The sequence below is a fragment of the Camelus ferus genome, chromosome 2 (genome assembly GCF_009834535.1).
Source record: "Camelus ferus isolate YT-003-E chromosome 2, BCGSAC_Cfer_1.0, whole genome shotgun sequence".
Taxonomy (NCBI): domain Eukaryota; kingdom Metazoa; phylum Chordata; class Mammalia; order Artiodactyla; family Camelidae; genus Camelus; species Camelus ferus.
This window is the reverse complement of record NC_045697.1, coordinates 21,082,018-21,099,381: the sequence shown is the minus strand read 5'-3', so window position 1 is coordinate 21,099,381 and position 17,364 is coordinate 21,082,018. Positions and strand designations below refer to the sequence as shown.

Below are 17,364 nucleotides of genomic sequence, written 5' to 3'. Positions count from 1 at the left end.
TTGGGTGCTTTTTGTTGTCCTGTCTTCTAAGTCACTTATTTGTTCCTCTACATTATCTAGCCTGCTTTGTATAGCCTTTAGGTCAGCTCTCATCTCAGCCAATGAGTTTACTAATTCTACTTGGTTCTTCTTTATAGCTCCTATTTCATATTTGACATATTTTATATCTCTAAACACTATTTCTTTTCGTTCCTTCAGTACTTTGATCAGTCCTTTTTTGAAATCTTGATCTAGTAGGCCATCAATGTCTATATCCTTGATCGTGGTTTCAGGGGGTTTCTCCTGATCTTATAATTGGGAGTAGTTCCTCTGCTTCTTCATATTGCTCCTATCTCTCTGGCACTGTGGCCAGTGTGTGGGTGGGACACTCCCCCTCCCGATGCTGTGCTTGGGCGAGGCAGGTAGGAGGATCGTGCCCCCTCCAAGCACTATAGTCAGGTGCTGCATTCCTGCCAGGAAAGTGGGTGGCCAGCCGCCTGCCCTCTCCCAGCACTGGTCACTCTGCTGCTCTGTGCAGCTGCCTGCTCCACCTCAGGTTGGCGCTCTGTAGGCGGGCTCGGGGAAGACTGTGGAACAGCCCCGCCCCTGCTCTGTGCCAAATCTCAGGTCCTTGTTTGTCTTGGCAGCATGAGTTCTCTGAGGTGCCAGGGCAGAATGATCCTATCTGCCTCAGGCTGTAGACAAGTCTCCGTCCTGCCTAGGAGGTTGTGAAGCCCCTGTGTGCAGATTCAGGTCTCGGCCCCACCCCCTCCACCCGTGCTGTGCACTGGAGGAGATGGCGGCTGTGGCTGCGCCCCACTTCTCTTCTCCTGAGAAGCGCTAGTAAAGGTGCCGTGAGTCTGAGGAGACAAAGGCTATGGTGCCCCTCCCCCCAGGGCACACCATCCTTGTTGCTTTGCTTTTTTCGCAATTTATGGGAGACCAAGGTTGTTCTGCCTCGTATCCCCTCCCAGCCATGGCACGCAGCACCCTGCAGTCCCCTGGGGCTGCCTCAGTGCAGCCGCCCCAGTCCTCTGCCCAGCTCAGGTGGCCTGTCTGGGCCCCCAGCTGCCGGCTTGCATCTTGTGCTGGGTGTCACGGGGACCCTTTGTGCCAGTTTAACTAAGTTCTGTTGGTCAAGGGGTGCTCATGGCAGATCTGAGCCTCAGAGGCTCCCCCTCCATCCCACTGGCCTCTCCATTGGAGAGGGGAGACCCAGCAACCGAGCGCTATTCCTCCTTTTCCGCTCTCTCCCTGCGGGACTGGTCCCACACTATTTTTTCTTCTTTTTTTTTTTTTCCTTTTCTCCTACCAGATTTTGGTGTATTTGTCTTTCGAAGAGGGTGATGTTCTGTCAGAGTTAGGCAGATGCTCTAATTGGCTGAGTGGGTCCATAGATGTGAGTTTTGGTGTATTTGTGGGAGAGGGTGAGCTTAGAAGTTGCCTTTTTGAATTGTTTCTCTTTAGAGTTTTGTTGAAGTAAAAAATAAAATGGTGTAATCCACTTCAGAGCATGCTGCAACTGCAATTTACAAATTGGCACATAATTTAGATTTTTTTTCTTTTCAATGCTTGCCTAGCCTTCACTTTTAAGAACAATTAGGAGATGGCTAAATGAATAATTACATTTTAGATGGGGAAAAATGTCATTTGAACAATTAAGTTTAAGGACAGGAAATGTGAACTTAACTCACAGATAACTGGTTAAAATACATCCTAGCATGTTTCCTATCATGTCCCTGTCACTTTAAGTATTCTTGAGTAGAGATAAAATGTAATTGTTAGCAATGTAGATTGAGAAGAGATGAGTTTCTCTCTGTAAAGGCCACGAGTAAGTTTTCATCTTCTCTTTCTTAACCATAATATTAAAATCCTACAGAAAGACATCTGTTAAAGATGATATCCTGGAATTAATTACAATAACCAAAAGAACAAAAATATAAAGAGTAAAAAATTGCATCAATACTGACCCAGAGCATGAGGTCCTCCAAGTTTTATATTCTTTGACAAAAACTTTATTATATATAGTGGGGAAAGGAATAGTCTTAACATTTAAATAAAATTACAAGTTTTCTTAATAAAGAGGCACAGAAACAGAGAAAATAGCAGAGAAATAAACATACTAACATTTTACCAGTGGCACCATTTGCCCCACTGAAGTAAGTAGCCAGTTGACAAGGGAATATAGTCAATGTATTTTGCAAATAAAAGGAAAAACATGGATTTGAAAGTAAACTGTAATGACCCCCGTAGTATGTCCACACATATTTATGCACTCAATATACTCTATAGATCAAAAACAGCACTAGTTATGTTTTCAAACATAAATGCAAGAAAACAATAAAATAGAATCTCTGCTCTTCATATATAAACAATAACTTCCAATTATAAGAGCAAAAGAAGAAAGTATGAAGTAAAACTTGATATTTAAGTTTTGCTAAACATAAATAATGACTATAGATTGAAAGCTATAAAATTAAAAAACAAATTAATTGGAAAAAACCTTTCAAATCATATGACAGGACAAAATGTTTTTTACTTCCTATATAATACTACTAGAAAATTTTAAGAAAAGTACAATCATAACATTATGTATACTTGAATTCGGAAAACAATTTTCAAATGGGAAACAAATTCAAAACACACAAAAAAGATTCAAAATAAAATAAAGTTGATATGACATACTTCTTTCAAATGGTATGTTTTTTAAAAACGAACATACCAAATACTGTCAATATCAAACCAGGAATAGAGTTCTCTTACGTGCCGTTGATTTTATCAGAACTGATCACTGATCAGAGGCAGTAAATTAGAGGAGTCTAAATGAGGGCTGCCTTTCCGTGTATAAACTGTGAGAGCTTAAACAAATTATTTGATTATTCAAAATCTCACTTTCCTTATAGGTAAGAGATAGTATGAATTTACCTGTCTTAGTTGGTACTTTTGTAGCTATAAAATACCATAAATGAAGTGGCTTATAATTAATATAAATTTATTTCTCAGAGCTCTGGAGGCCAAGAGTCCAAGATCAAGGCACAAACAGATCTGATATATGGTGAGAGCCTGTTTCCTGGCTCATGGACAACCATGTTCTTACTGTGTCCTCACATGGCAAAAAGATCAAGAGAACTCTCTGAGATTTCTTTTGTAAGGACTCTAATCTCATTCATGAAAGTTCTGCCTCATTCCCTATTCACATCCCAAATGCCCCACTTCCAAATACAAATAAACACTAGGGATTAAGTTTTAACATGTGAATTCTGAGCAGACACAAACATTTGGTCTATGGTATTACCTCATCAGTTTCTTGTGAGGATAAAGTGAAATAAAACATTTAAAGAATGTAACTCAGTGACTGGCAAATATTGGATTTTAAATAAACATTAAAATAGGATTAAATATATGAGACCTATGAGAGGGTAAATAAAAATTCATCCTGAGAATTCTAGCTTAGCCAAAGAGACTAATGATTAATTGTAAAAAGAGTTGGAGGTGGACTCTCTTGAAAGTTTAAAGGTAATATTTTCAAAATTTTTGCCCCACTCTTTGCCTTTGACCTCTGCTCTTCATAAGCTTTGTACAAACCTATCAATCTAAGACTTGAAGACAAGACCAAAATAAGTTTGTCTGGTTACTCACTGGGGAAAAAAAAAAAAAAAAGACGTGTGAAATAGGAAATTCTCCCTAGTGCAAGAACATTGCAATAACTGTCATCTTATTAAATGTATTTTAATATTGATATTTAGAAAACAATTTTACATAAGGAGCCAAGGAAGATGTTACTATTTTTGAAGAATGTTTATTAGTGTATACCTTTGGATTCTGACATGCAAAATTAATATCCTTAACAATCTTATTTATATTTTACAGTTGGTAATAAAGACTAAAATACCTAAAAATTTAGACATAAAAATGAGGCTAGCAGAGGAATGTCATTCCACGTACAATAGTCTCTCTGACAAGTAATTGCTTTGTGTTGGCCAAGCAAAATTTTCCTAACAGTGTTCTTGCTGTAGTGTCAGTCAAAGACCCATCATAGTTCTCTCTAATAAACTCTGTTTTCTAGAAGCTTATGCATTGGTCAGACAAATAAATAGTGGCATGACATTTTTCTTGCGGAATGTGGTCTTGTTCAGAAAGCAATTTTCCTTGTATAATTTCTATTTGAAAATCCATTCATTTGTGACAGCAGTGTAAAGAGAACATTAATTTTAGTCGTTTGGGGATTGTTTTCCTTAGTGGGCAATGCAACATTGCCCATGACAGTGGGGAGATAGTGAAATTGACAGCTCGCTGGCAGCCTCTCAGGAACAGGGCTTTCTGAGAGACTGAAAAATGGGTTTCATGCAACTTTGATGTGGATAGTTGCAGACCCCATGTATCAAAAACTAAATGTGTTTTAGAAATAACACCTTGGTATCATAGTAGGGACGGTCACCTTTGTAAAGTGCCAAACATTTTCTGTGGAGTGGGCCATTTCTTTAGTGTATAAGAATTTCCTGTTGGAATTTGGGGATTTAGAAAGATTGAAAATGGTGGACAGAGTTGGGATTTTCAGTTCTCTTGATTCTATATAAAGTCCCCTTCCAATGCAATCACACAGAGATGTATTTCTGTCTAAACAGTATACACAGAATGTGTACATATATAGTACATACACAGTATATCTAGTATATACTATGTATACATAGGGCTGGTACAAAGGACTTTCACCTTGTCTAGATGTGTTCTGTGGTCACTGTTGGAAATGTTTATGTTGTGCCTGTCCCTTTGTGAATAAGACAAACAGGAGGGCTTCCATTTCTGACTAACTTATACAAAACCCGTGATTGCTTCCCCACTTGCGTGCAGTTTTTGTGGATGATAGCCTTCCAACTTTGCTTCTACAACTAAGCAGCCTCCACTGTTCCTTCATATGGTTTCCCTCATGCTCTCTTTACTCAAACAACCTTCACAAGTTTAAGGTCAAGGCTTATGTTTATTGCCCGATTTATTTCTGTATTTGAATGGAACACATATTTCAACCTGTGTTTATGTGTGGGTCCACTATTTTTCACCCAGGAACACTGATAAAACTGGAAATTTTGGTTCTAGTAGTACAAAGGGAATAATGGTATTGCAAAGACATGTGTGGTGGTTATAAAGCTATTGCCTGATACATCAGCCAGCTTCATCAGACCTGCTGGCATTTCATTTTTTCAATTTTCTGTTGAATTAGGCAACACTGAGTCATGGTACACTTTTATGTTATGTTCAATTTTTTTAAGATCTCTGGCAAATACCGTTTGTGAAATGCTGGGATTAAAATTGTTTTACATTTCTGAAAATTATATATAAACTTCTCTGCCTTAACTATAAAGAAAGACATGCAAAAGAAATATTGGTCAACTTTTAGGAGTCAAAACCGTATTTGATCTTGCATAAAGCCACTGCCCTGTTCCACTGGCTACATTTCTGCTGGGAACATAAAAAAAATAATAAAATAAAATGTTGCCCATAGGCTTGTTCTATTCAGAATCACTTGAAAGCCTCCAAATAGTAAAGTCGTGGTTTTCAAACACCTCTCTGTGAAGCCACATGTCTTCCAGTCAGGGTACCAGTACGTCACTTGCAGAAATGAAGGATGCAAATAAATACTGTCTCAACGAGTGCATTTATTTTTACCTACATCTTTTGAAAAGTTTTCTACGTTAGGTATCAATTATGAATGAGAAATAGTAGAAAGCAACCTGTGATTTCAAATTAATTTTGGACTTCTGCAAAATTGCTCATAAATCAGCCCCCAATATATATTTCAGGTCTTAATTTAAACTGAAATACTCAAATGCTATATAAAACTCAGACAACCCCACTGTATTTACTATTATAAAGTGGTCTGGTCATGAAAACATTCCCCTGTGTGTGCCCCTAAGCAATTAAAATTGTTTGCATCTAAGTAATAAATAGTGAACTTAGAGTCTAGATGGTCCTACCATGAGGACCACTCCTAGAGAGAAATAGTGTTCACTAAAGAGGCTAGTGAGAAGACTCACAGTGCTGAGAATGATACATAGTTTGATCACTTCCGATTGTGCTGTCTTGTATGGCAGAAGTTTTCTTCCTTCTTTCCTGCTTTCCTTCCTTCCTGCCTTCCTTCCTTCTTTTCTTGCAAATCTGTCCCTTAACCATCCAAAATTCATAGAATAATTATGGAGTGTAAATTATGTGTAATCAATAGCTTCAAGTTTGAAACACAGCATGAACGATGAGAGTGGTCTAAATGTTCAAAAAAGGTTGCATTTCATTGCACATCTTTTAGAACATGTTTCAGATATCTGAGTGGATATTTGTAGAAATTTTCAACAGTTCTTACTTCTTTCAGGATGTAATATAAAATGACAAGACAAGCTACTCACCAATAAGGTCATTCACATTGAAGATATCTTTAAAAAAAAAAAAAAGAAAGAGAGAAAAACTCAGTTTCGTTTAACTGGGCGATGTGAAAGAGTGACAGCAGAAAACTAAACAGTTAGTCAGCAGATGAGGCGTCGAAGAGGGGTGCCTGAAAGAGCTGTGGACAACAGTGACACTCAGAGAGCACGTAGAGGCCAAACTCCAAAGTGTTAACTTTCTGAGAAGACTGAAACCGACATGCCATCCCAATATAAAGCCTCCAGAAATGAGGAAACTGTTTATCAACAATGTCGTGCTGCAGCCCACAAGGTGATGAGGTGAGAATTGAAGCTGCCAACAGTGACAAGAGATAACATATCTAACTTTTAATCTCAGTTCTACACATGGATAGTTACACTGCCAGTAAAGTGATTTACTCAGTGTCTTTTCCAGAAAGTTCAGCTTTTTAAAATTGACCACGACATGGAACCACTTTCAATTGAAACAAGTCAATGTTTTAGGCTTAATTATTATTATTACCTGTATTGGCCATTAGAATAGAATATTACAGCCACCAAGAATACCTGAAGCATCTAACGTCAACAAAGTCAAGGAAGTATTTTGTTATTGAACATAACGTAGAATTGCAAGACTGAAAACTCCGTTAATAATTTATAGCAAATATGAGATTCAAGAGTGTTGAAAACTAGCCCTTTTACTGCCACCAGCAATAAGATCCTTAATATAGCTGTAATTTTATTTCTTTCTCAGATAGAAGGACCTGATACAGTCTTATCTACCACTTGGCTTTCTCTTTGATTTAATCTGATAGAAATTATAAGGCTATCACTTCTAAATATTTTACAAACATTAACTATTTACTTATTTAATCTTCCTAAAAACCACTGGGGGCAGATATGGCTATCTTCCCACGTTACTCTCAAGTATCCAGAGATTAATTTCCGAAGGTCAAACACATGCTGAATTGCAGAAACTACCTATAAACCCAGGAATTTAGATTTCAACATTGACAAATACCTCTAATACGTTACTCTAGACTCTTGGACCAGATGCAAAACTTCTTGGAAAATACATAACCGTATAAACACAATGGATTATTTTTCAGACACTTTTTTGACCATTAGTACCATTAACAAGCTTGTAATAATAGCTGGACAAGGTGCATCCTTTTTTTTTATGTGGTACTTTATGGTATGATATGAAAAAGAAACTAACTTGAAATAAACAATGCAAAAAAAGCTAACTTAAAAATGTGCATTAGCAGTTGATTATGAAATCCTTTTAGGAATATCTCATTTTAACCATAGGAAAGAAGGAATACAGATGATTTTCAGGGAACAGAAAATTGGTATAACAAGTGGTCAGAAACTCAAGTTATTTCTCTCTGATGGTTTAATTGATCCTACTCTCTTCAAACATGTTTCCCTGACCTCTCAGGCCACACAGTATTCAGAAGATGACCCATCTAGAGCTCCCAGTTTACATTCATGTGACATAGTCTCTCAAAGTAAAATATTCTATTCTCACTCCTCAACCCTGATGGAAAAAAAGTGCTGCTATCCCAGCTGAGTCTATTCTTGGCCAACTAACTGTGACCAAATAATTGAGTCACACAGAACACATACATAATTGCAGATTTATTTTCTGAAAGTAGACACTAGTCCCTTTGCTGCCTATAGAGAAACGGAAATATTTCTGAGATAATGCTGGATATGAGTCACCGTCTTCACTGGGAGAGTGAAAGGCATCAGTACTCGTTTTGTTTTGTTTTTTTTTTCTCCAGATACTGACTCTTTCATCTTAGGTAGATATTTTCTTACAAAATCAAATATTATTTATTGGTTATAATCTCCAGCAAGCCCACAAACTTTCTGAATATATATCTTACATAGACAGAAATGGGAATATACTTTTTAAAAGGAAGAAGAAATTTGGCCACGATCACGTGGTGTTGTAGATTGATAGCCTTAAGCCCAGTAATTGTGTACTTTTTTTACTTCCATATTTCCCACCCTTGAATATGCTGACTTTGTTCCCTTTTTTATGTTAATCGTCTGTGGCCTTGGTTTAGGGATGATAGTGTTGACTCTCTCTGAAGAAGCTAAAAGTGATTTTCACCTACTTGTGTAGAACTATTGATGTCATGAGCCATCTGTGTCTCAGTAGTATCAGAAGGTTGTTGGAGGGGGGAATGGGAACAGAAGGAATAGGTTTAAAGGAAAGGAGGCCATGCACAGGGTACCGTAGTCTTAACCTACTTCATTCAACCTATAACAGCTTCTATGTTCTAACCTCCTATTTCTGTGGTTTGGAAGCTCACATAAATTTGAGACATTTTGGTATCAATATGCATATCAGTCCAAAAATGCTTTCCAAGCACTCTGCCTCGATGCCTGACAATCAAATGTAGAAAATAGAAGGCTCTGAAGAGTGACTTGAATGGATCCTTAAGGGGAAGCTCAGATTAGAAAGACCTTGGCACTAATCTTTGTCTCTTTCGGTTCACAGCCTCATTCCCCGCATCCTTGTCTTTCCCGTTCTTATCCAATTCAGGGCAAGAAGCATGTTGTGCACTGAAGAGTAGTGTGCTTTAGAGAAGAGGGCACACTGAGAATGAGAAAAGATACTAGTCCAGCTGGAAGTGTAAATAAGAGTGAATTTTCAGAAAGAGGTGAATTCCCATGGAAGGTTATTATGTAGACTATGGTATTTATCCTCTTAAACTTTCTATTGTTAAAAAACACAGAACTGCACATTCTCCCTACGCACTGAATACCTGTGAAGTCAAGCCTTGCGGGGGGTGGTGCAGGTTTGCGTTCAGTTAGTTGTGTATCAGAATGAACCATGCTATCTGTGAAATAAAATGAAAACAGAACTATAGATATGAAGTGATGCTCACCTGATGCTCTAATAACCACTTAAATCAGAGACAAAGCTGGTTCCCTAAGGAGAGAAACATTCCATGACTCACTGAATACAATCCTGAAAAAAGCAACATGCACTTTACTGCAAAGGGCTCTTGTAACCTTGAGAGACTGCTGATTGCTTTAATTTTCATCTTCCATTCCTCACTTCAGGAATTTAATTGAAAATATCAAGAGATTAAAAAATCAGTTAAATAAATAAAATTGAATGGCAAATAAATTATGAAAATGAGATCAATCATATGCAAGATACAAAGTCAAGGATATTGAAGAATTATAGTCATATAACAGGTATAATTTACCATGTTAAGAAAACATCTTAATTAAACGTGCTGTGACAGAAAGTTAGAAGTTATTTTTTTAAATAAAAGTTTGTATACGTGTATGTGTACAAGCACATACATATACAATAATTACATATTTTTTCAATTCAATAGTAAGATGGGAATGAAATTCAGTTTTTACTATAACATATCATCTAAATCATAATTGCTAAAGTTCTCCATCTTCTTAATTTAGTTGTTCAGGTCAGCTAACAGGCATTGTTTTCCTCTGAAGGAATGGCCCCTGCTGATAAGTGCCTGGTTCCAGTGAGAGATGCAGATAGATATAAATATACATATAAAGGTATAGATATAGATATGTGTGCAAGACAATGAAAAATGTATTAGGATCTCTAATCTCGAAGTTCTTAAAAATCACTGACCGTGCGTCTAAGTGTGAGTCAGGATGACAGATAGATAGACAAAAGGAAGTATTTAGAACAGGTAAATAACTAAAATAGATGATACAATTTTAAAAATCCAAGAAAGTAGTCAATTAAATAGAATTTTAGACTGGGAACTATATAGAATAAATTTGATTCCTTCTTTACCGTTTCAACTCACCTTTTTCACCTTGCTTTATTATCTGCATACAATTATCAATATAATTTATTTCAACTTTTAAATCTTTTAAAACATTTAATGAAATGCAGTGGGAACTTAAAGGAAGAGAGATTATACCTATAGTGGGAAATTTTGAAAAGATATCAGAAAAAATAGAGCATTTAAAAATGATTTTGAAGTAAGGTTATTTCAGATATACCTTTAAGACAACGTAAAAACAAAACAAACCTTAAAAGTGTAAGAATATTTGCAAGTATAACTTAAATGAACACCAGAAGTAAAATACAAACTCTTGAAAGAAATACAACAGAATTCAACACGAGTATATACTAGTATTGAAATGCATACTGTATGCTTAATGAAGTTCATTGTAAACCTTAAAACAACCATTAAAATATTAAAACATAGAGGTTTATCTAGAAACCAAAAATACAGGAAAAAAATCATAAACAATTAATCCATAGAAGGCAGAAAAAGATAAATAAAAGGAACAGATGGGACTAACAAAAAACAAAGAACAATATAGTATGTTTTAAATCCAACTGTATTGTTAATTATGTTAAATGTAAACATTAACAGTCTAATTAAAATTAGATTGTAAAAGTGTATCAAAATACTCAAATCTATGCTGTCTGCAAAATCACACTTTAATTATAAGGATATTGAAAGCCTAAAAGAAATAATGTAAAAAGATATACCATGAAAACAGTCATAAAAAGTGGTCTGGAATACTTAATAATAAGTAGACCTCAAAATATCGAATATAACAAATAACAAGGGATGCTTCTTAATGATAAAGAGGTCAATTATTAAATACAATATAAAAATCCAAAATAAAACACATCATATAACAACTTTGAAAAATGTAAATAAAATACTGATAAAACTGAAAGAAAAAATACAGAAATCCAAAATCATTACTGTAGATTTCAATACTCCTCCCTCAATAATTGATAGAACCAATAATCAGTAAGATACAGATGAGTTGAATAACACCATTAACACTACCAGATCTAATTTATATTGAAAAAACTATTGATTACACAATTTTTAAAAAGTGACATGGGGCATTCACCAAGATAGACCATAATTCAGGGCATAGACCAAGTCTCATATTCGAACTGTTGAAATTTTCAAAGTAGATTTTCAAACCATAATGGAATTAAGCTAGAATTTAATAACACAAAAGAAAAATTCTGAAAAATGTCCAAATATTTGGAAATGAAACAACACTTTTCTAAACTAAGGATCAAAGAAGAAATCTCAAGGAACGTCAGAGATTATTCTAGACTGAAAGTGAAAACCCAATATATAAAATTTTGTGACGTGCAACTAAAGCAGCATTTACAAGTTTGCATGTAATCCAGTACCACTTGCTGGGCAACTGGAACACAAATAAGTAAGCATGTGACAAATCACCTAGATGCAACGTCCTCGAGGGAAACTAGACTGGGAATGTCACACCAACCCAAGTTTGAACTTCTTGAGCTTATTTCCATTGCCTACTCCTCCTTACCCTCCCCGACACCATGCCATCCTCCTCATCAGTAGTCATTGGGACATTTGTGATGCCAAATATTACTGAGTTCTGCCTTCTCCCCCACCCTCAACACCTACCCTTCTCTTTCGCTTTCACACACTTGAATCTCTGCTCACCAGACCAAAACAGCAGAGTCTCTCATCCACGGGTAGGCATTCTCCCCTTTATTTCACTTTAGGGACATCTTTTAAAACCTAGCAGTAAACTGGTAACTAATGATCTAATAAATAAAAAATGTTGAAAGCAGCAGTCACTTCATCATAAATTTCTTTGTTGTGTTTCTCAGATTAAATATGACAGTAGTGAAAGGTTTTCTGTTGTAAGTAAATAGCTTTGTAACTTAGAATGTAATACTCTAAGATTTATTCATCATTAATGGTAAATTTCCCTGGACAAGACCCAGGTCTAATTACTTTGTGAATTATTTTTTCTTTTAATTGAAGTATAATGAAGTTGACATTATATGAGTTTTAAATGTACAATGTAACGAGTCAATATTTGTATGTATTGAGAAATGATCACCATAATAAGTCCAGTTAATGTCATCACCACATATAGCTGTAAAAATTTTGTTTTTCTCCTGATGACAACTTTCAAGATCCACTCTTAGCTACTTTCAAATATGCAATGTAGTTGAGCTCTGTCCTAATGGAGTCACTTTATAACGAACTCAGATTTGAGGAAATGTCTGCTGGGGGAAGTTAAAAATTTGGGGCAAAATTAACCTATTTGATAAAAGGTAATTTACTGAATGATGTGTGGAGATTGTCACAATATTAATTAGGAAGAATTATTCTCACACACACAAGCAGACCTAGGGAGGAAAATAAAAGATTAGAGGTAATAGTCACTGATCCTGTGCTCAGTGTAGATTAGGGACCTACACTGTGTCTTTTTTAATCCTCATGGAAATCCTATGACATAGAGGCCACTCATGAGTAGATGATAGGACATTTTCATTTTGAGGGGACTCTCCAGGAATTTAGGTGATGAGCAGCAAAATATGAATTGTGGTTCATGGCACAGCTGGGTATATCATATTAAGCTGAAAAAGTTCTAAATGGACCAAATAGAAACCCTCATCTTGTCCCACTGAATCTCAGAGAATGTATACTCTTAACTGGAAATGGAAAACACATTTATAGTTAAATTATGTACGTATTTGAATGCACTGTGTTTTTTGATATCTTGGTATACCCAGATCTTATATTAAGTTTTTTGTTCTACAGTGGAAGAAGATATGTAGGAAGAAGGGCATATAGATATTTTAACACAAATTCTAAAATCAAAAGAAAAAAAAAAACTCATAGGGACACAGAGGGTACTAAATACAGTATCATGTTTCAGGGCTGGTAGTAGCAAAAACTGTGATAAAACAAAGTTAATTTCACCCTTTCTACACCTTGTCTCTGAACATTTTATGGGATAATATTTTTATGGGCCCTTTTCTTCAGTTGTCCTATTTAAAATAATCTTTCAAAATTCATCTTTCAATAAATAACTGACAGTAATAATTCACATTGGGTTTATATTTTTATCAAAATACTGTATATCTCAATTTCAGATTTATATTAAATTAGAGAATGAGAGATTTTACCTCCAGTAAAGAATATGTAATTACAGCAAGTAAGTTGGACAGGTTTGTTTGTAATGGCCCTAAAATCTGCCTTTTGGTGTCAACTATGTCACTCTCATGGTGTCTAGCCATAATTCATTTATTTTCAGTTTCAAGTCTCTACTTAACCCAGTGTTCTCTAATTCCTCATTAATTTCTCCTTATTCTTCTTCTATCTTCCTCGAATTTCTTTCGGAGTTTTGAAATCTAAGATGTTAAAATGCAACAAACATTTGTTTATTTATTATTTATTTACCCTTCTATTGGGCAAGTTGTTTAACTTGATGAATTAAAGTAAAATCCAAGGATAGCTTGGTCTGAAAATAATAAACACATAGGCATGTTTTTACTGCTTATCTTACTCTCTTTGGACTCTAGAAGTAAGGGATATAAAGTAAGAAAAATTCAGTTTAACTAAAATAGCAAGCTAAGCGTATTGCTTTGTATCTGTTATTTTATCCATGTCACTCTAATTGCATAAGCATATTTGAAGGCCAGTAGTTTTCACACATATAAAATAGGTGCTTAGTCCACTGAAAAGATAATTGAACTACTTATTTCTACAATTGGCCTGAGGTGTTAAAGATTTCTTAAAGCTTGTTTTGAGACATAGCTGAATTTGATTAAGAAAAGTTAAAAGTTTTCTGAAATCTGAACTTGAGCAACATTTTTACTAATATATTTGCTAAGAAATATTATCAAATCTGAGAAAAAAAATTGACTCCCTGTTACTTTTTACCCACAAACTGGAGACTCATAGTCTAACATGATTTCTGTAACTAAATCATTCTGGCCACATCAAGATCTTTCTCCAAGTATATTTAAATTAAAGCTCTAGCAGAATGTGGTTGGACCTCAATAAAGATTGAATCAATTAAAGTAAAACTTTAGAACATCTTTTTAAAACACCTCTTCTCACCATTGTATCTTTTAACCATCAATCTAAGTGCTTTCTTGGTTACTGAAAGTGGAGTGTACTTGGGGAGAAACAGGAGAGCCATATGGCATGGTAAGTGGTTCTCTACCTTGTGCTATATTATTACTAGTTCTCCCTCCCTTAATTTGTAAAACAATTGAGCTCAGATAATGTCTAAGGGAGTTTACATAAAATACTTAATGCTATTTTACATTAGAGATATTTTCATAGAATTAATAATGAGTCTAATTCTATTTCATGTTTTACATTTAAACTATTACTTAAAATTAAAATATCCTACCATGAACTGATATAAAGTGTATGACTTTAAAAATGGCACAATTGCAATTTATCTTGAATAATGAGAATGCCACGAGCATGTGAAAAATTTTTGTCAGATAAGATGTAAATTAGTACACTATTCAGGGAAAAGACAGTTATGATCCAGAAAGACTAGAGAAATAAATTTGTTAATTTCAGCTAAATGGGCCTTAAGCTAATAACCTTGACAAAAGAAAATTATTTTATGGTTACCATAACACCCATGTACCCAAAGCCTAATATACGGATAAAATGATAGCAGATATTCTACTAGAGCAATTCAGTTTAAACCAGAGCAGTCTTTGCGTGATTCTGGACATGGCTGGAACATGTTGTAAAATACTGGTTGGCATATAGCCCCTCAGTGGCATAATTACCCTTGAGAGAACAGAGCACACGGTGTATCAGAATCAATGATGTTATTTGAGAGAAAAGTTTGAGGAAATTGGGCTTATTCATTTTAATAAAGAAGCATTAACCTTCCATGATCTTATTGAAGTTACAGAATTCTGAAAGCAATAGATAAAACTGATCCTAATAAATTCTTCTGTCAACTCTAAAAGTCAATACGAAGAGAAAATGATCTTGAAATTGGGAAACTGGGGCCAGAAATGAAATTGAGATATAGGCATTTTATTCACAGCGTGGGATAAATTGCAACTAAAGCAGGCAGAGCAGTGCAGCAGTGTGTGTGAGTGTGGTTATGAAACGCAGGAAGATGACGGAGAAGAGAACTGGGAAAGAATAGAATGCAATACCTTATAATGGAATGATCCACTTAAAACCTCACCAGTGTGGAGATACTATGTTAAGTCTAGATGTGAGCAAATTAATAAAGAAATTGTTACAGTAACCTCCTGGGCTTTCCCTAGAACGAAGGTCTTTCTCAGCAGTTCTCTCTGCAAACTGATGCTGGATTCTTCTTAAAACATCGCTTCCATCACTCCTCTCTCTTTAAATGGTACCTTATTGCCCACATAATTAAATTGAACCTTTTTATCATTCTAGATCTGACCTCAAAGTACCTTTTCGGAATCACTCCTTTAATTTTCCTACTGAAATGTGTAGCAAGGTTTGTAATTTGAAACATTGGTCTTCAGAGAGACTCAAGAAAAAAAAAAAGAAAAACAATGAAAAACAAATTTGCAAATTGCTGCAAAGCAAATCTTCAAGATGAAATTATAGTGTGGGTAATATTTCAAATTTATTTGACAGGAGTCTTTTTTTTACAAGAGAACAGAGTGGGAACATATCCACAGACTAGCATTCCGTGGGACACATTTTGGTAATGGTAACTTTGGACAAAAGCCTTGATCAATATTTACTAACCCATTTTAGTGTCACAGAGCCAAAAATGAATTGCAGAAAAGAAAGCTCTGGACCTGACTCCACCCCTCAAATTCACATACTTTAATTTGGACACAGTGTAGGGAAATTCACTGACAACATTCAGTTTTAAAATTCCTACTTTTTATATAATGATATTTATTCATAGAAAATACATAATATTGACTGTATTCTAATAATTTTAATTTAAAATTACATGTCTTCAAGAAAATTAAATGTAAATAATGTTTGTTGCAATATATTTTTCACAATGAACACTGAGTAATTTAATTTAAATATGAATGCAAATTATTTATGAAATGTCAATTTTAATTAGATTTTATATTGTAATTTAAAAAAGAAAAATCTACTTCTAAATGATCTGACAACTTTACCCGAAGAGTGACAGAATGTTTTAATTGGAAGAACTATTATTCAATGTAAATTCCTACTGTAAAACATGTTCTATTTTCCCCGGTGTCCTTTCAGTCTTTAAGTTGAGTGTGTCTTAACTGTTCTTTCGATTGGCTTAAGAATTTTGGAAATCGTGAATTCTGAAGAACTGTGTATTTTTCATCAAAATAAGTGGTGATTTTTAAAAACTAGATGCCATTAACTTTATATTGAGGTAGCAGGATTTGACAACTTGAGCTTTTACTCATTTCAAGAGCATTCCTTTTGAAATTCATCCTCCTGATAGTTTTTAGATATTGTTATTGTTCCAGAAATAGTCAATGTTTACAAGTCTTTTTGGTAAATCTATTTATGATTTTCTTCAATATTTCACTCACAGTACATTAAAATCAAATTTAGATTTAGATCTTCAAAGTGAAAAAATATGGTGTTTGTCAATACAACTGAGAAATATCTTGGGATATTACATATATGTATTGTAATTCTTGTATATTTGTTTGCATCTACATAAAACTCAGTAAATACCTGTTGTAGTTTGTAGGTGTTTTTTCATAGTTTATAGAATGTTTCCAGGCTTCTGATTACTATAAAAAATAAAAATTATTAAAGGAGACAGATACATATACATATCTACTAAAATGGTATATATGAAAATAGAATATATATGCATATATATATACAAAAATATACACATATGTATATATGTATATATAGACAGATACACACACTCAAATATATAGACAAAAATCTTACATTGTATTAATATCACATACATATAAATATACCTTTGTTTATGTGTATCCACATATACTTATACAAAACAGAAGGATTTTTTTTCTAAGATTCTGTGATGATGATACTGAATTAAAATAAAACATAAATCACAATGCCATCCTCTATGTAACAAACAAACAAACAAAAAAACAATAAAACTGCACATCTGCTTCTCATGGGTCCCCACAATCTCCATGGATGCTTAATACTTTCTAATTCAGTGACTAAAAAGTGCCATGGACCCTCATGAAATTTATACAGAACGCTTTAGAAGA

General features: G+C 34.7%; 1 long non-coding RNA gene across 1 annotated transcript; it reads right to left on the bottom strand.

The window, feature by feature from the left end:
• Positions 1-724: 724 nt before the first annotated feature.
• Positions 725-14,974, bottom strand: LOC116667124. The gene is made up of 3 exons (XR_004323885.1): positions 14,965-14,974; positions 10,676-10,683; positions 725-936 (listed from the first exon to the last, which is right to left on the bottom strand). It is a non-coding gene; the product is annotated as an uncharacterized LOC116667124 (long non-coding RNA).
• Positions 14,975-17,364: the final 2,390 nt, after the last annotated feature.